This window comes from Diadema antillarum, unplaced genomic scaffold (assembly GCF_040938485.1).
Source record: "Diadema antillarum isolate AM-2024a unplaced genomic scaffold, OU_Dant_1.0 seq00001055_RagTag, whole genome shotgun sequence".
Lineage (NCBI taxonomy): Eukaryota > Metazoa > Echinodermata > Echinoidea > Diadematoida > Diadematidae > Diadema > Diadema antillarum.
Window position 1 is genome coordinate 718,800 of NW_027271883.1, and position 24,214 is coordinate 743,013.

A 24,214-nucleotide genomic window follows, 5' to 3' on the forward strand; every position below is an offset into this window, starting at 1 on the left:
ATGGATTGTCACTTTAAGCTGAAATTATGAATGCTTTATTGACACATTCTGTCCATGATTAATTCTAACTCTCAAAGCAGTAGCATTGTCTTTTTTGAATTTATTAGAGGTGAAAATAAAGAGTGTGTACAGGGTTCTTAAGACATAAAAAGGGGACTCTATTATACATGTCTAATTACACTTCTCTACAAAAAGGTGTTTGAGAGAAACTACTAAAACACAGATAAGTGTTTGTTTTAATGATTCCAAACTTTAACATAATGCAGAAGAAGATTTGCTCTTTCAGAAAACATGAAAGACTCAAGATTTGTTAGGTTGACCCATTTCACCTATTTTCAGTACTCAAACAAAATCACTAGTGCGACTTTTTCGTTTTGTGATGCACGGTTTGTATAAAATCATATCAACCATTCAAAAAAGTTTGGAAATCTGAGTTTGATCAAATCATATCTCATCTTTACTAAGAAATCATTTATTTGTGCTTAGTACCACACAAAGAGTGTTTAATTTTCTTTAAGATAATACTATACTTGTAATGTTAATCGTATACATTAAGGTGTATTGCTTACAAATAAGAGGTAAAGTCAGAATTCTGCCCCCCCCCCCAGGAAAAACGCAGTATCTGACATTTTTGTCGATTTTTACTTTTTTGCATAAATATAGTCAGTGGGCAGTCCTTGTTCATATGACATATTCAGTTATTTGAAGAAAAAAAAAATGTTTGGAAAGCTACTTTTCCGTTACTACCATACAGAGTATCTACACTTAACTTGCACTTTCCTCGAGGAAAAACGCAGTATCTACATGATGAATATTTCCCCAAGGAAAAACGCAGTACTCGGAGTATCTACAAAGCTAGTCTTAATTACCAGACAATGTTATTTATATATGCGAATACTTTGCCGGTTGTTCTGTAATTTGAATGCGAATTACTTTCTTTAGATACACTTGCTCAATAATAAAACATGATGTTCAAAATATCTAAACGAAACAATAACGATTAGTAAATATCTTGATGAGATCGTGATCCTTATACAAAACACAGTGTGTGATTAAGACTAACCGAGTGTACATTAAAACAATACAGCACAACACTGTTAATGACAGCTTGCAGCTGCACTGAGCATGCAGTCAGCACTAGGCCCGTAAGCTAGTCCGCATGTACGGTACAGTATGTACTTGGATTAAAACAAAATGTCGCGGGGAGAATTACTTGTGACCCTAGCCCTCAAGAAAAAATAATCTTCAGATAATAAGTAAGTTATTCAAAACTATTTCAATATTGAAAGAATAAAGCTGGTCGTTTGTCACACGAATCGAGGTAAACACAAATACATACATTTGTGGTAAACACAAATGCATACATTTGACTTGTGTTTACGTCGCTCCGTGTGACAAACGATCAGCTTTATTAGGTGATCCGAGTATCCTCTCGGATCACCTTCTGTATCTGTACTGATTCTTTGTTGTTCTTCTTTTTCTTCTTCTTTCTCCGCTAATCTCGGAAAGTCCTCTTCCTATCAATGTTAAATTATACCATACATGTATCATGTCCCAAAGACGAACCTTCCAATAAAATCATAGTGATTAGTCGACCGTGACGTCACAATGACGTCATTATATGAAAACACATTCTCAATCATATCTCTTTAACATATATTTCAAGTCAAGCGCATTCTACTCATGTAATCAAAATTCATATTTTCTCTTAAACGTGCGCGTACGCGCGCGTTGAAATATTTGTATGCTCAAATCGAGCTCAAATCGAGCTCAATTTTTTTTTGCAAACGTTTCAGACCAATTGGAGCATTTTCTGAAAAAAAATTGAAAAAATTGGACGGGCGCGTACGCGCGCGCACATATACGCACGCACAGCTCATACGCAATAGAAATTTCCCGTTTTTTCACACTTATCGGATGCCCGAAAGGTCAAAGAATATTTCTACCAAGTTTCAAGTCAATCCGACTCAATATGACGTCACACGGGCCCGTCAAAGTTGAAATTCCGCGCGCGCTTCAATGGCGATATACAGTGCAACAATGTAAAAAAAAATCGCCAATTTTGAATCCGATTTTGCTCGTCAGGATGGACGATGACTCCCCATTTTCTTTACATATTCTTAAAGCTGATGAGTTGTACATGTCATTTCATGGGTTGGCGATGCTGGAAAAATGATGAAAAGATATCAAATTTCTTAATAAAGTAAAAAAAGTAAATTTTCAAAATCGTCATCAAATTTTAAGTTCACTCAAGCGTATCTCACTTATTCTTTTGTTTATTTTCGTCCAAATTTCAATATGTTGTAGCTTATTAAATGGTTTTTCAGTCATATAAAAACAACATTTTGATTGGATGACGGCATCACCTCGTAAAAGGGATTAAAAGTAATATTGTCAAATTTGACCAGTTTACGTGTTATCTCTATGGGAGTGCAGTTTTTCTGGAAATGAAAACTGACATGACTATCTTTATCGAGCACTAGCTCACTCATGCTTCCGTGAATTTCTCCCATATTTTAGTATGTTAGAGCTGAGACTTTGGGCTATCGATAACGTGCCCTTCGTTTTTTTTTTTTTATACGGAGTCGGCATCACGTCAATAAACTTGGTTGAAATTAAAGCTTATCTTCAATGTATTGACATATTTCTTCCTTTCTGCAACTTTTCTTTGCAATAACTCAAGAAAAACATACCTCTAATCACCACCATTTTTTGCACATGTTTAGTTCATGTCACGTACATTATTTCACGAAGTAACAACTACTTGATCAGACACCATCTTGGGTATGTAAATTAGGGTCAAAGGTCATTAATATTTTATCCTGTATCTTGGTGAATACATGTCCTATCTTTCCCATATTTTGCACACGTAAAGACCATGTTACAAGGATCATTTCACAAAATAACCATTTTTGGCTCAGAGGCCATCTTGTCTGTGCAAAGTGGGGTCAAAGGTCATATGTACTTCTTCCTGTATCTTCGTTATGACGTGTTATCTCTATGAGAGGGAATTTTTTCTAGATGTGACAAATCTGACATGATTGTCTTTATCGAGCACTAGCTCACTTACCCTTCGGTGAATTTCTTCCAGATTTTAGTATGTTGTAGCCAATTTAATACTCTTTAAGTTTTGATCAATCAAAGTTTTAATCGGATGATGTCTTCAAATCGTGAAAATGGATATAATGTAACCTTGTCAAATTTAACTAGTTTACGTGTTATCTCTATGGGAGGGAATTTTTCTGGAAATGAAAATTGACATGACGGTCTTTATTGAGCACTAGTTCACTTACTCTTCAGTGAATTTCTCCCAGATTTTAATATGTTGTAGCTGAGACTTTGGGCTATCGTCAATGTTTCTCCAATTTTTCATACGACGCCGAGATCACGTCAAAAACTCGGTTGAAATCAAACTTATCTTCGATGTATTGAGATATTTCTTTCTTTCTGCAACTTTCTTTGCAATAGCTCAAGAAAAACACCCCTATTATCCCCATATTTTGCACATGTTTAGTTCATGTCACGTAAATTATTTCATAAAATAACAACTACTTAATCAGACACCATCTTGGGTATGTAAATTAGGGTCAAAGGTCATAAATGTTTCAACCTGTATCTTGGTGAATACATGTCCTATCTTTCCCATATTTTGCACACGCAAAGAGCATGTTACAAGAATCATTTCACAAAATAACCACTTTTTGCTCAGATGCCATCTTGGCTGTGCAAAGTTGGGTCAATGGTCAAATATACTTCACTCTGTATCTTCGTTATAGTGTATACCGAATTTGGTACCAAAGATGGCAGACCTGACTCTCTTTTCTAAATGAGAATCCAAATATCACACGGCCAATGTCTCTAAACAAGGATGAAACCTATATGGTCATGCCTATTGCCATCAGGACTCGAATCATTGATTAAAAAAAAAAAAATCGGATCACCTAATTTGTCAGTCTTGACAAATTCCGAGTCTAGTTCTTTCAGATTCTACCACGATATTGAACATCTTCCGTACTATTTCAATGTTATTATACAAATGATGCACAGGATAGAGTGCGTTAGTGTAGGCGTATAGTGCACTCGAGGGTATTTACAATTGTGAAACATGCACTACATTGTAAATACCCGAGAGTGAGCTACGCCTCCACTAACGCCACGAAATAATCCTGTGCATCATTTGTTTTATAAAATGGGTCGAAAATTCGAAAACTAGCAGCATTTGTCAGTGTTTTTCACGTACCTTTGTGGGTCAAGACGTCCGAGCATGTTCGTCCCAAACATTTACGCACGTCGCACTCGGAAATCCCGCACATGTAAGTACTGTACGTATAAGCGTATACGTACGCCACAAATGAATGTTGTGCACAAGAAAGGCCGGCTGGCAGCCCGAATGAGAAGTTGTTTACAGGATTGACAGCGCGTATGGTAGCGCGCGACGCATTTGTAACAACTGATTAAGTGCGCACTGCTAGTGTAAACATTGTGACGTCAGTGACTTTACGCTTTTTTGCAAGGCCGTGCATGATAGTAAAAATTAATGCACGCACACGTGACTCATTTCAGCGCTTCCAATTGGCTACATTCTTGAACCCATTTTATAATTTAATTTATTAACTTGTTGTGGAGTATCTTTGTTAGGCCTAGACCCTAGTCAAAATTCCTCAGGCTCCGAATCCGAAAGTTTCGGCGAAAGGCAATAGATATATTTGTGTTGTCTTAGATAACGTCAGGTAATACAGACCCTGGCTATACTCTCCATCGATCTAAGTCTAAGTCTAAGTACAACTACAAGATGTGTCTAGAGTAACGTTAGAGTCTTGCGTCTCTTTTCTAACGTTAGACTTAATAGCAATTTTCAGGATCCGTATTCCGAAAGTTTAAAAAAAAAATGTGACATAGGCCTAGAATTATTTTTTTTAACAGATTGTTGCTGCTTCTTTCCCCCTGTAAGTTACGAGAAATATGCACGTTTATTAGCATAAAAAGCAGTCACGTGTTGCTTAAACATTTCTAACTTACATCACTAGACTAGACTTAGAGCAGATCTATGGCCTCTATATAGTCTGATTCTTAAGTTAGACAGATGTATAATGCAGTCTCACTTAAACTTAAATAACTTAAGAATGACGCATGCAAATTTAAAGGCAAAAATAACAATTTGAATCTCGATGCACCTATAATTTCAAAGAGTGCTCCTCTTTTGATAAGATCTAGGACTAGAATATGGGGCAGGCCTGTTTAAAACTAAGAAGTCTAATCTAAAACTAAAACTTGAAGTTGAAGTTTGAAGTTTGAAGTTTTATTAGCAACAACAATTGAACATGTACATTTCAATCGTAACATTATTGTATAATTACATACATATGTGAAAAAAATACTTATCTATTACTCCTTTACAATACATGATTAAAGGATGACATTTGAGACTTATATTTAAATATGATACGTGTAGCATAATTCTACTAAGTTGTTGTTAACAAGGGAACCAAAAGTTAGCACAAGTGCTAGTCTAGATTGGTCACCTTGATCTTCATACTAAAAAGCTAAACACAAAAGAAACAATTATTGCATGGTTAGTTGAAATGGCTGTTAATATTTATACAATGTACATCATTCATTTTCTAACACAGAAAACTAATCATACTTGTTACAGTATAATATCTATCAGAGTAGGAAATCTACAAGGCATTTACGAAATGTAGATCTTTTGCTTTGTTCACGCATTTCTCGTGGCAATGTGTTCCAAAGTTTTGGTCCGAAGTAAGAAATCAAAAATTGCCCCTGTGTGGTTCTAAATTTTGGTAAGTACAACATTCTTTTTTCATTTGTTCTTGTCCTGTAAGTATGATGCACAATTTGGCAATATTCATACAGTGGGTGCGGAAAAGTTCCATTGCAGAGATCGTACATAAATGTTAAAACTGAAAACTTATGTAACCTAACAACATCTAGAAGTTTGAATCGTTGGAACAATGGCTCTGAATGCGTTCGTAAAGTCGAAAATGTTATAGCTCTAAGAGCCATTTTTTGAGAAATATGTATACAATTTAGGTGAGATTTATAAGTACTGCCCCATACCTCAATACCATATAACTTAGAATCCAAAGTCTAGTGTCAATGTTCAATTATCTAACAGTTACTCCATACCATACTATCTTAACCCGTTCCTTACGGGAACCTGGTTTACCAGGTTCCCGTGGGAGGAACTGATATACGGGAACCTGGTTTACCAGGTTGCCAAAATGAAGACAAGGGTGCCTGCTTCAGTGGCCTAAATTCATGTTTCTTTGTGTCAAAATGCTCAGAAAAGTGGGTTTGATAAAAAGATCAGAGTTTATTCTATCAGGATTTGTTCTCCTGCTGTTTAAAAAAGGGGGTTTTACAGTATTATGTACCTTTTCCTGATTTAGTTTTTTGCTTGTTCTGCTGTAAATTCGTACGAACATGTACATAATGATCAAGGCTGAGATCAGTTAGAAATGCGGGTTCGCTGACCCCAGTCACCTTATTCAGGTACCTGGTTTTGTGTAGAACAAAAGATTCTGAGAGCTCATCAGCGCACGCTCTATTCATACCTCGCACCCGATCGATATTTCCATTGTTCACGGGCACATGTAGTTGACCGTAGAAAGGGGGACACAATGAACCGCTTGACTGCCTTCACACAGCTGGATTACAAACCTGTGTGCCTCTCTGTCGTCGGGCGAAAATAATCTCGTTTGGGGGCATTAAAGGCACTCAGAGAATTGCCGAAGGAACGGGTTAAAATTAAAAAGCTGACAACAGATTATGTAAAAAATAGGTAAATGTTCAACAGAGACAGTTAAGAATAAGTAATATTTTAATTCTTACCTAACCGACAGACCCCAGAGTGAGACTGGCTTGCGTAAAATGCATGCATGATCCCATGCTGCATGCTACAACTTACAAGTAAAAAAGTTAAATTGCAAATTTACATGACATAAAAAACTTTGGTTCGATCCAGAAGGAATAGGCCTAGAGTGCGGATGTAACTTCGATCTAGACCTAGATGTACTTTTTTTTCTTATTAAAGAGTCCTGTCTCGTGTATACTAAACTATCTAAACAATTTTTTTTTTTTTCTGTCAGTATCGGGCATGTGTAGCCTGAGGCTGTAGGCAAGTGTAGGCTGGTAGTAACGTTAGTGGTACATAGACAGACTAGAATAAACGACATATAAAAACTAGTCTAGATCGATCTAGGTCCAGACATCCGATTTAGATTTATTTTGGTCTAGACTGTAGCCTAGACTGTACAGATCTAGTACAGATCTAAATGCTAGTTAGCGGCTAAGCCATGTAGCATCACATTACAGCACTGGCAAGCTTCATATTAAACACGTAGGGCCTACAGCTAGATCGGTCTGGGAATCAAACTGTTTTAATTTTTTAGGTTTGAGCTGCAATCTGAAAAAGTAAAACGTTCCAAGAACGATCTGTTATTTATTAATGTTATGAAGCCTGCTCTGTAATCAGGGCATAAATGGGGGGATTGGTGATGCATCCCCCAGGCCCTGGCCCAAGGTTGAGGATGGTGCATCATGTATATTTGTACAATGATGATTACATGCATACATAATTATGGGAGAAGAACCTGGACTTATATCCTAGGAACCCCCTTCCCCCCCCCCCCCGGTCTTAGGACATGCCTTACACTACTGCCTGTGCGCTGTAATGTGATTGGTATGCTCTCATAAGCTACTAGTACTACTATAATCTATATCTGTCTAGTCTAGACTAAAATATATTTATGTCTAGATCAAGTTTGATGAAAATTCGCTCAGAGGTTCTCAAGATATAGTGTTTACGGTGTAAAAATAGCCTTTTTAAAATAAAGTTCGTTGACCTTTGACCTTTAAACTTTGGTGGGTCTCGGCCAAAATAAATTCATTTATTCCTGGTAGAACATCCCTGTGCCAAGTTTGGTGAAAATCTACCAAGGGGTTCTTGAGATATCATGCTTACAAGAATCTCGTATGGACGGACGGACAGAAAAACTGACGGACAGATGGATGTTCGGACGTATGGACGGACAGACAGACGGACGGCTGGGCGGACAACTAGAAAACATAATGCCTCTGGTGCCCTTACGGGGCGGAGGCATAAGCAAATAGTGCATTTAGCCTTCACGTAGTTATTTTTGTGTAATTTCTTGTTCATTTTAAGGAAATTTATTACTTGACAAGAGAGGGCGTCCTTGCTCAAAGAGGGCTCCCTCCATTAATTTAAATGCGCATTTATTTTCAATAATGTGTAAATATGTTTTCTAGGTTGATTAATTAACAATGATAATGAGTAAAATTAATCCTAGTCATTCCGCTGTAGATACTGCATTTTTCCTTGGGGAAATTCGTTCCATTGTAGATACTGCGTTTTTTCCTGGGGAAATCAGTCAATTGTTGGGGGTTTCCCCAAGGTATTTACATTTTCATCAATAACTTAAAAAAGAAAAGAAAAGCTGCAAAATGGCCCAATTTTTGACGTCCGTAATGCAGTATCCTCGTGATGGGTGAGTTCCCCATTTTTTCTTTAGTGTTTATTTACTGTAACATCAGTATTATTATGGAGTGAAACATGTTCGCGTTCAACCAAACAGATAAACAAACACACACACACGCACACACACAAACGATCATGACTCAAACAATTTCATCTCATAGAACCTCGCCACATTAACCGCAACAAAGACATTGAGGTGAAATGGCATGGTCTTGATTTTATTGTAGTTTCATCTTTATTTTGTCTCATTTTGTCGTTATTTTGTGTTTACTTTATTTTTACTTTGTCTTTATATTGTCAATGAACCTGATCGGGGCTCAGCATCTGATGGAGGAGCCAAGTGCTTGCACCACCGCTTGGCACCGTGTCCTCATGCTGTTGATTAGCGTCAACCAGTATCTGACGGAGTCCTGCCTATCTCGTTGCATGTGTTACCCTCTTCCCACAGCTCGACCAAGTTGATCCCCCCCCCCCAAAAAAAAAAAAAGAACATTCTTTGGGGTTGAGGTCGGGGCTAAATGAAGACCAGTCCATTGCTAATGATGCCCTCTCTCTCTCTCGAAAAAGTTGCGCACATGTCTCCCTCTATACGGTTTTGCGTTGTCATCTCTTTGAAGCATCTCATTTTCAATTTGTCCTATGGCGCGGGCTTTTTGAACATTGCTTAAAAGTGGCATGATGTACAACCCTAAACTTGATGAGCTATCAAAATTGTCTGGCATGGCACCATTGAAAACTTGAATTTGAAGTTAAGATGTCTACTGCAATTTGCCTTCATGGCTGACCAATTGAGAACAAAAGACATAACGCAAAAGAACATGTTCTTTATGTACCCGTCACGACCATTCTCGTACATAAGGACAGTTCTTGTTCAATCTGCAACTTTTCAATGCAGACCTTATCAGACACTTTTGAGTACCGTTCTTAACTCGATAGCAAAATCATAATGCGTAGGATATCATTTTTAAGAGAATTTAATACTCTTTCCATTGATATCAAGCATGTATTGTGTAGTGCTTACAAACCGGAGCAATTTATAACTGAAATCAGATTTCCAAACTTTTTTGAAGGGTTTATAATTATGTGACCATGCACCACAAAACGAATAAAAAGTGGCAACCCTTGATTTCACGTGAGGACTCAAAAAAGGTGAAACGGGTCAACTTAGTCAATATTCAGTTTTTCATATTTTTTTAAAGAGCTCCCCTTCTTCTACATTATTCTTTAGTTTTTGATCACAAAATGAATGGGAAAGTGCATTTTCAGTAGTTTTTCTTCAACCTTTTTTTTTTTGTAGAGCAGTGAAATCAAGTATGTCGTAGAGGCCCCTTTTCATTTCTTGATAACCCTTTGCACACTCTTCACTTTCAAGCCTCATAACTTTTGAAGGGATAATGCTACTGCTTTGAGAGTTGACATTAATCATGGACATAATGTGTGAATAGAGCATGTTTAATTCCAATTCAATCTGATAATTTCTTCATTGTTGTTGCTCCAGAGGTTTACATCCTGTTTTTTTTTTTTTTTTTGGTCCCATTTATTGCACAGCTAGCACGCTTTGGTAAAGATTAAGCGCTTGAATAGACAGATAGACCCTGCACTTCAGAGCCTCTTTTCTCGGTTCACACTTTTCCAGAGTAAACGCTTTCTTTCCAATATTAATATAGGTTAGGAGAGTCCATTTGAATTTAGCTATACATCATTTTAAAGCTTAGAGTCTGCTCTTTCAGAATCTGTCCTGAACTAAAAATCAATGTCTGGCGACGTTTTGTTTGTTTTGTGGTGCAGGGTCACATTTATATCTATAATTATCTATATCTATATGACCGTGCATCACGCAATAAAAAAAGTAAAATCAAAGGGTGCGACTTAGATCGTCAGTGTCAAATCTGTCCCATGATAATGATAATAACAACAATAATAATATTGATAACAATGATTGGAAAACTACGAATAATTCTGAGTTAATGCTTCTTTCAGAAAATAGGATTTAGACTTATGACTAACGTCCGATTTTCCAATTCCTATTACTTGTACAAAAGACAATGATCAATGTGCAGTTAGAAAATTCAGAATTAAGTATTTCGTTGCTCTACGGTCAAAATGTGCATTGTAAGTGCAAATCAAAATGAACACGAAGACACAGAGAAGAATGTAACATCTGATGTTGAAATTTTTTGTTTGTTTCCCGCTTAGCTTTCACAAAAAGTAGAAACATCGTATGTACTCAAAATACATATAAAAGGGATAGTCAACTATAACTTGATCTATGTTTTACATTAATCTTACCTTTTGGTGTTGTGAATGGTTGATGCATATCGCACTAAAGACACAAATATATCACCAATTCCATACTCTATTTTGAAAGACTTCACCCAGTAGGGGTCATCTCTACGCCGCCACCTTGCATGATTAGACCGATCACGTTCTTCATTTCTCGAAGATTTATCTTAGATAGGACAAAGACAGAAAAAGATAAAACAAAATAAACAGTGGCTTATTTTTAAATATAGAGTGGGTTCAAATGCAAGTCACAAGTACTTCCACCATGCCTAAAGATGAACATTTTCCTCAAAATTAAAGGAACAAAATAGACAAAAACGGTGTTCACATATTTCAAACTTCTCTTTTACGTGGGCCTTTTCCAGTAACAAAATTATTTTAAATGAAATTACAGCTTCAGACTGCATGTTGTTTACCATTGTTTACCATACAAACTCCGAGTGCTAAGGTGATTGCCTGATGGCCTTCTCATATGGAAAAAAAAAATACCTAAGGAGGGAACTTGAACTCGAACTAAAGCAACGTTCTCTGTTCTCCAACATACCCTTAGTACATATACATGCAGAAGACATAAAAATAGGCTAAATCTCCCAAACTCAAGAACAACCGATTAGATTTTCATCAAACTTTCAGGGTGTATTTATTATGAGAGTATGTGAAATTTTGATTTTAAGTTCTGAAGTGGATGGTCAAAGGTCATGAGGGTCAAGAGGACATTAAATAAGCTCAATCTCCCAATAATACAAATCTCAATCTCTCCCATCTCCAAACAACTATCTCCCAGCAATCTTTCAAGTCCCCCACACCTCAAATTTCCTAATCTATCAATAACAATAACAGATTTTCACAAAATGTGTTGTGTAGATGTCCTTATACTTCTATATTTGTGTTCTTTACACCGCCCACAAATTTATCATGTCTGCTTTGGCGGAAGTCAGTTCTCTGTTTGTTTCATGGTTGGGATGTTTTGTTCCAACGCAATCATGACCCGCTCCAAAATCCGCAAAAAAAAAGTAACCGTGACTGATGGCTATTTGAAGTGATTCAGTCATGAATATGACTTTTTTTTGACATTTATAAAAGAAACATTAAACTTGTCTGTGAATTTCTTAGTTCACGATCAATTAGACAATGAAAGTCAGGTGAATGAGCCACACTCATGTTTGCATAATCATTGCAGCTATTCGATAAGTTTTTTTAGCAAACCATTAGCGGTACGTAATCATTTCTCATTTTATATTGTTCACAATTTCACTAGTTTGCTCATAGAATTCAACTCCTTTTCAACCTAGCGTTCATGTGGTCCAGAATATGTGAAAATGCAAATGACAATCTACTACTCATGTGTGCGAAAAAGCATGATCCTATGTTCTAGACTCATTTCAGTACTGCACATAATTTGGCACCGATATTATTATTTTTTCGCTTGAACCTTTCACTCTTTGTAATCGTGGGAAAGGGCACCTCCACACCTGTAGATATGGGTCGAGATCGCTGGGATCAGGTATCCATGACGATGATCCGTACAGTCTGGCATGATACGGGGCGTGGTTAAAGTCGAACATACTGCTGGCCAGGATTTCTTCGTCATCAATCCAATTTGCCTCCATGCCAAGCGGGAAAGCATCATCCAAAGGTTCGATGTTGACGGTCTGAAAGCATTGACGTGTAGGGGCAACTTAAAAGAAACCCAAAGAGAAATGTGGATCGAGTGAAAGCAGCAGCACCAGATGAACACATCAGCGTAAGTTTGAGGAAAATCGGACAATTGATGCAAAACTTATGAATCATTAAAATTTGGGTGTTGGAACAGCTGGATGAAGAGATTGCGAGAAGTGATGGTGTCATGTGTGGGCCAACTATGTGAAGAAAATATAACAGGAATTTAAAAAAAAAATCATTTTCATGAAAATTACGAAGTCCATCAACTTGATACTGACATAATGTCAAGTGCAGTAATTATCCCCCTGCTTTCTGAAAACGGTTAGTTAAGTGCTTTTTCATTATGCTACAAAATAGATTTTTTTTTGGTGGTATTTTCTTTATATTTTCTATTGTCTTTACATACGTCATAACATCTAGTAGTCTCCTCTCATCCAGCGGTTCCAACACCAAAAAAAGAAAAACAAATCATAACCCGATTTTCCTCAACATATTACTGATGTGTCCTACTATTAATGTTGCTGCTTCTCACTCATTATCAACATTACTCTCTGAGTTTGGATTCCATTTAAAGGGAATGGCTACTAACTGATCAGTGGGAATCAGTGGGAATGCTGGGGTTGATCATTCAAGTCTTGTGGGATTCATTTAAGAGTACATTATATGTGACCGTGCACCTCAAAACGAACATGAAGTCGCACACACACTGATTTTTCGTGAGGACTGAAAATAAGTGAAATGGGTCAACCCAGCAGATCTTGACCTTTTTCATATTTTCTGAAAGAGCAGGTCTTCTTTTACGTTATGCTAAAATTTGGTATCATAAAACGGGCGGGAAAGTATGTTTTTCTAGCAGTTTATCTCGAACAATTTTTTTTTTTTGTAGAATAGTGTGATTGGGTGTATCTTTAGAGTTCCTTTTTTCATTTCTGAAAAACCTTTGTCCACACTCTTCACTTTCAACTCTAATAACTTTTGAAACGATAGTGCTACTCTGCTTTGAAAGTTGACATTAATTATGGACAGAATGTGTTGATAAGGCATGCTTAATTTCAATTTAATCCAATAATCCCTTCATTGCTGTTAGTCTGGTGGTTTACTTCCTGTTTTTTGTCCCATTCATCGCACAGCCAGCATGGTTTGGTAAAGATTAAGCACTTGAATAAACACTGTATTTCAGAACCTCTTTTTCACAGTTCACACCTTTACTGAGTTTGTGCTTTCTTTCCATTATTTAGATAGGTTAGGAGAGTCCATTTGACTTGAGTTATACATCATATTAAAGCTCACAGGTCTGCTCTTTTAGAATATGGTCTTAAGCTAAAAATTCATGTCTGGCGTCTTTTTGTTTTGTTTCGAGGTGCAGGGTCACATATATCTATTGTTGTGTGAAAATTATTTGCTTCAGAATGGTCTCATAGCCCGTTAGCGATCACTCCGTCATCTTACTATACAGGCATGCTTAATCTGGAAACATTAAACTGCACACTACTTGAATATGAGATCGATCTGAAGCAAATAATTTTTCAAACAACAAATAGATACATATTAAACTCATAAAGGATTGGAACAATCATCCCCCAGCATTCCCACTGATTTCCACTGATCAGTTACAAGCCATCCCCTTTAACGCAAATCCTTAACTGAACCCGGCGTGACAAATACAAATTCTACAGTACCATCAGAACCTCAAAGGTATATAACGGATTACTATCGTTAGAGTTACATGAAACTTTTCATAATATATATACCTTCTTTTCCTCTCTTTGGACGACAAACACAATTACTGAGGTAACAGAGCATTTCTCTTTCTCTCTGATAACCTGAACAAATTTTGAAAAGTATTTTCATCCACATTGTAACAAAGTCATTGCAAAAGAGTTTCATGACATGTACACGACTAGATAGCATTTCAGTATTCCAGCGTGTATATAACTCATCACGTGGCGAATAATGTATAATGATTTGCAACTCCAGTGCATCATTCAATAAGTATATACAGCGACAGTTGCTATGGGAGTATTCAAGCACTAGGCAATCCAATATATTGTTTCAGAGTTATCATGGCAACTAATTTTTAAACAATTTGCACCTATGACAAACTCCTCTTTTTTGTCTAATAGGCATACTAGATATCATCAATTTTATTAGAAAATCATCCTTAAAAGTCTCATGATCATAATATGTGACCGTGCACCTCAAAACGAACATAAAGTCCCACACACTGATTTTGCGTGAGGACTGAAAATAAGTGAAATGGGTCAACCTAGCCGAACTTGACTTTGTTATATTTTCTGAAACAGCGGGTCTTCTTTTACATTATGCTAAAATTTGGTATCATAAAACGGGCAGGAAAGTGTGTTTTTTACCAGTTTATCTCGAACATTTTTGGTAGAATAGTGTGATTAGATGTGTCCATTAGAATCCCTTTTTCATTTCTGAAAAACCTCGTCCACACTCTTCAATTTCAATAATAATACCTAAATACTCTAATAACTTTTGAAAGAATATTGCTACTGCTTTAAAATTTGGCATTGATTATGGACAGAATTTGTTAATGAGGCATTCTTAATTTCAGTTTAATCTGGTAATCCCTTCATTGTTGTTACTCTGGTGGATTACTTCCTGTTTTTTGTTCCATTCATCGCACAGCCACAACGGTTTGGTAAAGATTAAGCGCTTGAATAGACACTGTACTTCAGAGCCTCTTTTCTCAGTTCACACTTTTCCTGAGTTTGTGCTTTCTTTGCAATAACAAACAAACAAAGTCGCCAGACATGAATTTTTAGTTAAGACCATATTCTAAAAGAGCAGACTTTAAGCTTTGAAATGATGTATAACTCAAATAAAATGGACTATCCTAACCTATCTAAATATTGGAAAGAAAGCACAAACTCAGGAAAAGTGTTAACTGAGAAAAGAGGCTCTGAAGTACTGTGTTTATTCAAGCGCTTAATCTTTACCAAACCGTGCTGGCTGTGCGATGAATGGGACAAAAACAGAAAGTAAACCACCAGAGTAACAACAATGAAGAGATTATCAGATTAATCTGAATTAAGCATGCCTCATTAACCTATTCCGTCCATGATTAATGCCAACTTTCAAAGCAGTAGCACTATCGTTTCAAAAGTTATTAGAGTTGAAAGTGAAGAGTATGGACAAGGTTTTTCAGAAATGAAAAAGGGATTCTAAAGACACACCTAATCACACTATTCTACCAAAAATGTTCGAGATAAACTGCTAAAAAAAACACACTTACCTGCCCGTTTTATGATACCAAATTTTAGCATAATGTAAAAGAAGACCCGCTCTTTCAGAAAAAAATGAAAAAGTCAAGTTCGGTTAGGTTGACCCATTTCACTTATTTTCAGTCCTTACGCAAAATCAGTGTGTGCGACTTTATGTTCGTTTTGAGGTGCACGGTCACATTATAGTTCTGTATTGTCATGAAGTGAATTCCAATTTTGGCCCATCGTAGATTAAGGTGTTTTGAGCCAGCGGTGATCTCCCAAAAATGGCAAATGGAATATTCATTCAATCGCCTTGTTTGGTAATAGTGAATAAATTGATTTCTTCGAAAGATTGTTTGAATTATATTTAGAAAAAATCATTTTTATTCTTATCATACATAAATGTTGTAGATTAAACAAAATAATACATATTCTAAATTTTCAATATTTTGTGTCAAAAAAAATGACGGGTAAGCATGGGAAAAAATATGCAGTATAACATATAAGACAGAATGATTTCTTTTGTTATGGAATCTATGTATGTTCGATGTGTATTTCTCCACGTAAGAATATCATAATTTGAATGAGGCTACATTAGGGCTAAATGTAATGTAGGTGTCATCCTTTAAAAGAAAGACAAAATTTATGCTTGTTAATCATTAAAAAAATGTTTCGTGAAATAGTTTTGCATGGTCTATCAATATAGAATTTATATGAAAGCTTATTATCTACACTTATTCCGAGAAATTGGAAATAGGAAATATTTTCCAGTAGGGTATCATCAAAAACAATATCAACAGGCAGTTCCTCTGTGGGTTTGCTAAAGAGGATATGTGTGTGTGCGTTTATTTTGTGTGTGTGTCTATGTGTGTGTGTGTTTCAATATTGAGAGATAATTTAATTGCTTTTATCCATTGGGGGAGATTTTCAAATTCGGAGTTAATTGTATCTGCAAGGGTAAAAGGATTATAGTGCAAAAAAAAAAAAGAGTCAGCCGAAAAGAGATAAAAAAGAAATATCATCTGACGATCTAATGTAATTGAATATCTAAATATAAGAACGACCAAAGTCCAAATTTGGCTATCGTCTTTGCAAACCATTTACGAAGTTATTAAAATACAGGTATTCATTCAAGTGACAGTTTTATGTTCAAACTTGTATGAGTTACATCCCAATAACTGAAAACACTTTAAGCAATTGGAAGTTATTTATTCATTTCTATTTTTTTTCTTCAAAGTGTTCTCTAATGGACTTGGGTCGTTCTTATTTTCAGGTATTGAATTATATATATATATAGAATGTAGAAGAAAATAGCTGTTTTAGGAAATATGAAAAAGCCAAAACTGACTTGGTTGATCCATTTCACCTCTTTTGAGTCCTTACTTGATATCATGGGTTGCGACTTTTGTTTGTTTGTGAGGTACGGTCACAAATGTTATTGCATGTAACCAAAATAAATCGTTCCTTTATAAGTATTTTTGAAAGAAAAATTCAGTTCAATATACAAAACAAAGTAACTAGTCGGTAATCATCAACATTACAATTTGTCACTTTCTTTTTAGTAAGGGATGATATTTGCTGTTTTCATAACTTCGAGGACAATGCCATCAAGAATCGGCAATTGACGATTTTACACCGTTTAGAAGAAAATTAAGTCCAACACTTTATTTTTATCGTAAAGAGCAGGGTGCATTTGCCGGTGAAATGGTCCACCCTAAGTACATACAACTGGCCAGCTTCAAACAGACCTGGGAACCGTTTCATGAAACTTTTTGTCAGTGATTTACACTGACAACTGTTAAAAGCTACTGAAATCCTTGCGTCTGATTGGCTGATAGCAAATTTGTCGGAGAAAACCTCCGACGAACTCGTTGATGAAACGCCCCCCTGATAATTTCAAGCGGGCTATCCAGCTTTTTTTGTCAGATGGAAAGTGAAGACAAAACAAAGCCAGGTGTCTTCATTACCCTCTGCCATTACATCTTGATTCAGCATCTTGATATCGGATGGCGGCAGAATTTAAGCATATTATGTTATGAGACCGTGCACCACAAAATTAACAAAAAAGCCGCACGCACTGATTTTGTGTCAAGACGGAAAATATGAAAAATGGGTCAAACCAGCCAGACTTCAGCTGTTCGCTGTATCTTCAAGAATCAACTTCATCTCTTTACATCCTACCAAACCAACAGCTAGAACCAGCTAGACTACCTTTCCGAATCGATTGAGAAGCCTCTGGTGGAGAACAAACGTATGGTAACTCCGCAAATGGCTACATTAAACCCAACGATTTTCTTTTAGATGAACGACATCTGTTACATTATGATATGGCAATATACGATACTCGGAGCCATCAGTGAGTATTCTGCATTTATACCCAGTCATATGAAATGATTCATTTATATCATTACCATATCTTGTAAAACAACAACGAACCCATTGATGACATGGTCATTGTAGACACATGTTATCGTTAGACTTATACTGCCAACGAGTGTGGCCATGCTAATACCCGTGAGTTATTTTATGTATCACTTCAAAGCCCGGATGAAGGTCTTAAAAAGACGGACAACTTGGGAATAGATTACACACTTGTTGAACTAGCTACGTCCGTGAATGCCCTTTTTTTCTCCCACTGAATAAATAATGAAGGATATTCACTGGTTCTGTACACGGACCGGGACCCCTTCTTGCACTATCAATTATATATCGGTCACCGATGAATACTTCATTTGTTTCATTAAAGCTATCTCTTACCTCCTCTGAAAATTTGCTTCAGTTTTAAGTGCGAGAAAGGAGAAAAAAATGACACAAATGTGAATCGGATTCAAAAGACTTTCTTGTACTTACCTTCGGGCCGCCTGTCTTCTTCTATACACTCTGTGAAGGCAAAATTCAGCACGTTAGAATTAAAAAAAGTCGATACAGCACTAATAAAGAGTTATTCTTGCATGTACACAGTCATATTGCTCATGGTTATCTTTTTGTGTGTATTTGGTCATTGAACAAGTGCTGAATCTAATTAGATTAATGCAACGTATCTGAATATTTAATCTTCTCGTTTACAATTACGCTCTGATCATTTCTTCAACATTAGTTTGGTATATTTTTTGTTTCCCTGCTTGCAAAGTTTGTTTACACATCTTATCTAATTTCAAACAATTCTGCGCTAACCTGCCACATAGTTCACTGCAAAGCCCACTGAGCCGACTTCCTGATCGAAGAATATCACGTTCATCCATATGTTGCTATGATGTACTAAAATCACCCTTGAATATGATCCATTGAACGTGAGGGGATCGAGTCTTCGAGCAGAAGAATTGACGTATCCTGCGGTGATGGTAACCGTTATGTCTATAGTGCTATTGCCTTCAAAATACAAGGCAAAGCGGTTGGCCTTGGGAAGAAGTAGATGATACGAACATCCCTGCGGCCAAAATGCATCATGTCTAGGTAGTCGCAGGATACCTGTCACTCTAGACTGAACAAAATCCGCCGAGTAATTGTCATCAACTGTGCGTGACAAAAACAAGGAATCAATTAGTCTTGAAGAATTTTTTCAGAAAGGGAAAAGCTTTTAAGTACAAGGTTTCTGTTGTTGTTGGTGGTGATTTTTGTTCTAGAATGGTACTGAAATAAACTTTGCCCGGTTGCCACCTTTGTAACCTTGATTTTTTTTTTTTTTTTAATCAAATCAGCGATTAGCAATATGTAAAAGATGTAATGCAATGCTTACTTCAATGCAGGAACCAAGAAACCATAAGAAATGAAGAGTTTGTACGCAAAAACCGATAAGTCAATTTTGTGAAGATTTTGAAATACGGTCTCTGTCATAAAGTACAAAACAGTACCTTTTAAATGATATATTGGTCACTACATGTAAAGGTAATTTTTTTGAAGTTATGGTGAAAAGAAGCAAAAATTTTATTTTTATTCTCTTTATTTTTCTTGACCTTTAATCGCAAATATCTCCATTTGGCAAATATGGACTTATCGATTTTTGCAAACAAACTCTTCAAATGCACTTCTAAAGGGCTTTGTCCAACGAGGGATCCATTCACAACACCAATTTTTAATCTTAAATTATGCCAGTTTCAAAAATGTCGCAATCAGCATAATGAGCTATGGCATAGTTACAGTAGTTGAGGAGATAGTAATAATGTGTATAATCAAGTGTATGTGACCCTGCACTACAAAACTAACGAAAAGTCGCCAGACATTGAATTTTACTCACAGAGAGATTGTGAAAGAGCACACTGTAAACCTTTACCTCTTAATAGACCACGGTGGAAACTCCTCTTGTACCACATTTTTCTGAGACAGTGAACGTAGTCATCTGAAAGGAGACCTCCGGATGATTTTCTTATTCTTATATTTGAATAACTATAAATCAGTTATACTGACTATGGCATTCCATAATATAATATTATGATCATTTGGATGAAGAATAAGAATGTCTTAAAAATCTAGAACTATAAAAAGGCTGACGACATGGGCGCCTCACCATGCGAATGCAGGAGTTGGGGATTAAGGAACCAGAAACAAAAGAGAAAGCATGCACAGATTATACACACAGGAAATCTTGCAAGCAAGCGGTATTGCAATGGAAATACATTGCTACATTTCTGAAATATGCGAGCATCCTATGCCACCATCATTGTTAAGTGTATTATGTTTAAGGTTTTTAAAAGTTTTGTTTCTCTGCTCAAAAAAGGGGGTTGTAGCATATTGAAATAGACTACCTCATCCAAATCAGATGACCCGACCTTGAATCCCGTCCAGTGGTTACGTCCTTGGGCAAGATGTTTTCACCCACTATGTCCCTCTCGACCCAGGTGCTATGGGTATCTGGCACTGCTAGCATAAACGTAATGCGGGATTTTCCGTATAGTTCGCGCAAATGCTGCGAGCGCCGATCCACGTAATAATCCGTGGCAAAAATGGCTTGGACGATGGCGTCATTTATACCTCTTATAATAATAGTAATGATAATAATAATAATAACAACAATAATAATTATGATACTGATAATAGTGATATTAGTAATAATAATCATAAGAATAATAGCATACATTTTTAGGGCACCTTTTCCACTGGATACAAGGCGCTATGAGATCTTATCCCAGGTCGCCACCGGAAGTAAAATATACACAATTTACGAGGCAGCGACATTACATTCAGGGACGTCAAAATAGTGAGTCTTCAAGTTCTGTTTGAAATGATCAAGTGTTAGTGATGATTTCAGAACAGGAGGGAGCTTATTCCACAGCCTAGGAGCAGAAGAAGAGGAAGCTGCATCGCCAGCCATTTTTTTATTCGTGTGTGGTTGAGTGAAGGTAAGGGATAATAAAAGACGAGAGAGAGTGTCGTACCTGACACTCCCCAATGTACTCTGGAGCTCTATTGTTGACTACCCTGTAGACCAGTAGGAGAAGCTTGAAGGATATTCTTGCTTTAATGGCAGCCAGTGGAGTTGACGTATAAGAGGAGTGGCATGAGAACGTAAACGAACATGGTACACAAGTCTAGAGGCATCATTCTGTGCTCTCTGTAAGCGACCCATATCAGCCTGACTGATTCCGTCAAGAAGAGCATTACAGTAGTCGAGTCGCGATAAGACCAGTGCACGGACTGCTGTGTAACAAACAGAAGCATCAATCCATTTTTTAATCCTCCACAGATCTCTGATGTAGTAGTCATGGTAGTTAGCTACCTTACAGATCTATGAAACATGCGTGCTCATGTTTGCATCAGACAAAAAGATAACTCCAAGATTGCGCACATGATCAGAGGGAGAGATGAGAGTTGTACCAAGAGCAAGTTTGATGTCCTGTACAGGCTTATGATGGCGTTGGGAGGCAAGAACAAGAAACTCTGGTTTAAGCCTGTTCACAGTCATCCATTCCTGCACTTTACCCACACATCTGGACAGTGCATTCAGAGTGAGTTCAACATTGGAAGGGTCACTTTGATCAAACTCAAGATAGATTTGCACGTCATCTGCATTCATATGATACGTAACATTTTCAGCACGAAGATTTCCAAGAGGACTGGTATACATGGTGAACAATAGGGGCCTAATTTCTGATCCCTGTGGAATACTAACCACTGAAGTACACTACCTAGACAAGTGACCAGACACGCAGACACGACTCCTTCGATTTGTGATGTAAGAAGCAATGCACTGTAGAGCTGAACCTTTGATACCAAAGGTGTTGTGTAAGCGATCGAGCAGAATTTCATGATCGATTGTATCGAACGCAGCAGACAGGTCAAGCATTATCAGCATAACCCCTTTCCTTTTGTCAATGCTGCGAAGGACATCATCTTGGACTGTGAGGAGGGCTGTCTCGCAGCTATGGTTACTCTTATAGGCAGACTGAAAGGACTCGGAGAGATGAGACTCGTCCATGTACTGAACAAGCTGACTACACGTTCAATGATCTTGGATCTGAATTCAATATTGGAAACTGGTCTGTAGTTCTTGAGAATGTCCTTTTCACATGAGGATTTCTTTATCACTGGAATTAAAATAGCTTGCTTCAGTGAGTCTGGGAAGGTTCCTGTCGATCGAGAGACATTTACCAAATCATTGAGCGAGGGAGCAAAAATCGGAAGATGCTTCTTCAGCAACCATGTAGGTAAAGGATCAAGACTGCAAGTCTTAGAAGGACTCTTCATGATTATCCGTGTATAGTTCAGTAGCAGTTACCGCAGACAAATCAAATTCATGTTGAGTTTGCTGATTTGCGTACACGGGGTTCAAGACCAAGTTGCTGCACTGGTTATTCAGGTCACAGCTAATAGCATTGACCTTATCAGCAATGAAGGATGCAAACTGGTTGCTCACATCTACCGGCGAATTATGAGCTGGTAAAACAGTGTCCTTGCGGTTGAGGAGAGAATTACTGATTCCAAAAGCAGACTTAGGAGTATAGTCTGTGAACTCCGACATGATATCCCAAAGTCCTTTGCATCACTTCCTGTCACTGGTATTGTCATTTGGATTTGTATTTGCTTTTGGGGTTTACAACAGGCTGCTGACGGATGTGAGCTCAAACGCTGAGGCGCGTAGATATAGTCATACTTTATTCTAGCATCACTGCGTCTATGATTATTATCAGACTAGTCCACAGAGCGTAGATCGTTGAGTTATTTTGTTACATTATTCAATATATATATATATATATATATATATATATATATATATATGGGTGAAAACGTTGAACGATGTACAATTGGCCATTTTCGGGCTTTTCGATATTCAAACCCTTGTAAAATTGTCACCTGGGAGTGTTTTTCATGGTTTTAGGTATCATTTGGTAGGGGAGAGTTGTACCTTTCGGAAAATATATACTTTGTAGTGTTCTTACTGCATTTTCTTTAAAAAATAATGCTTTGAAGCTGAAAAATTGCATATTTTTGGAAAAAATCCCAGAATCACACGTCTTAATTTTTGTTCTATTGCAATTCTACAGCTTTGTTTTTCCTTGTGAGTAAGCCCACACACTTCAACTATTTAATCAAGTACTTCTGCCATCAACGTGTGTATTATTTATCTTATCAGGAAACGTTGAATTCACTTATGTCTGAAAAAGAACGTCTCTGAATGAATTATCTTTTCCATGACGCCAAAAATTCAGGATGACTATGAAAACATGTAAGGCCATATTTATTTAGTGTCTTATCCATACTACCATTCCATCAAAATTTGTGAGTGAGCTGTGTGAAATAATCTAGTGGTGGCTCATTAAAGAAAATTATACTGAATAACCATCAGAGATGTTCAGTTGTTTAATGGTGTCATTAATGAAAGTGGATTATGCTTGAGATAAAAAGTGGTTATCAGTATGTCAGTGTGAGCCAGGCGACTGTGATGATTCGCAACTTTAGTAGCATACTGTCCACAAAAGTGAGTTCTGGTTGAAAACCCGAATTGGTGAATGTCTCTGATCAAAACGAATGTCCCTGATTGAAAGTCTCTGAAGGGATATCCCCTCATCTGACACTTTCGCACTGCATGATACTTTATTTGCGTGCTTATTTTACGCACTGACGAGCCATCCTGGAATCGAGTCAGCACAGTTCAACGACAGATATGCCCACAAATCTTGAAAATGTGAGTAGTAACAAAAACTTTCCTGGTGTTTGTGCCGATTTATCAGAATTGTTATTCCGTAGATTTGCCAATCAGTATCATTTGTGAAATTATGTATTGTAATCTTTGGATTAGAGGTAAATTAAAAAAGGATAGACAGTAAATATGTAAGAATCTGCACGAAAAAAGACCGCACGTCTCTGAGCAAAATGAAAAACGTCTCTGAAAATTACTGTTTCATGAAATAAAGATATCCACTATACAAATTATGAGAACATTAAAGTAAATTTATGTCTGGATGGGCTCAGTTAGTATAATAGGAACAAGTAGAACCAAGTTAACACGGGCGTGTTGTAATATTAAGAAAAATGAAGCTTCCTGAAAGATGTTGAAAATATGTAAAAGAGTTTCAAATTTAAGATT

The 24,214-nt window shown here is 36.8% G+C and overlaps 1 pseudogene; it reads right to left on the minus strand.

Annotated features, from left to right (window-relative positions):
* Positions 1-22,648, minus strand: part of LOC139743167 (uncharacterized) — a 144,647-nt pseudogene extending 121,999 nt beyond the window's left edge.
* Between the last annotated feature and the right edge of the window lie 1,566 nt (positions 22,649-24,214).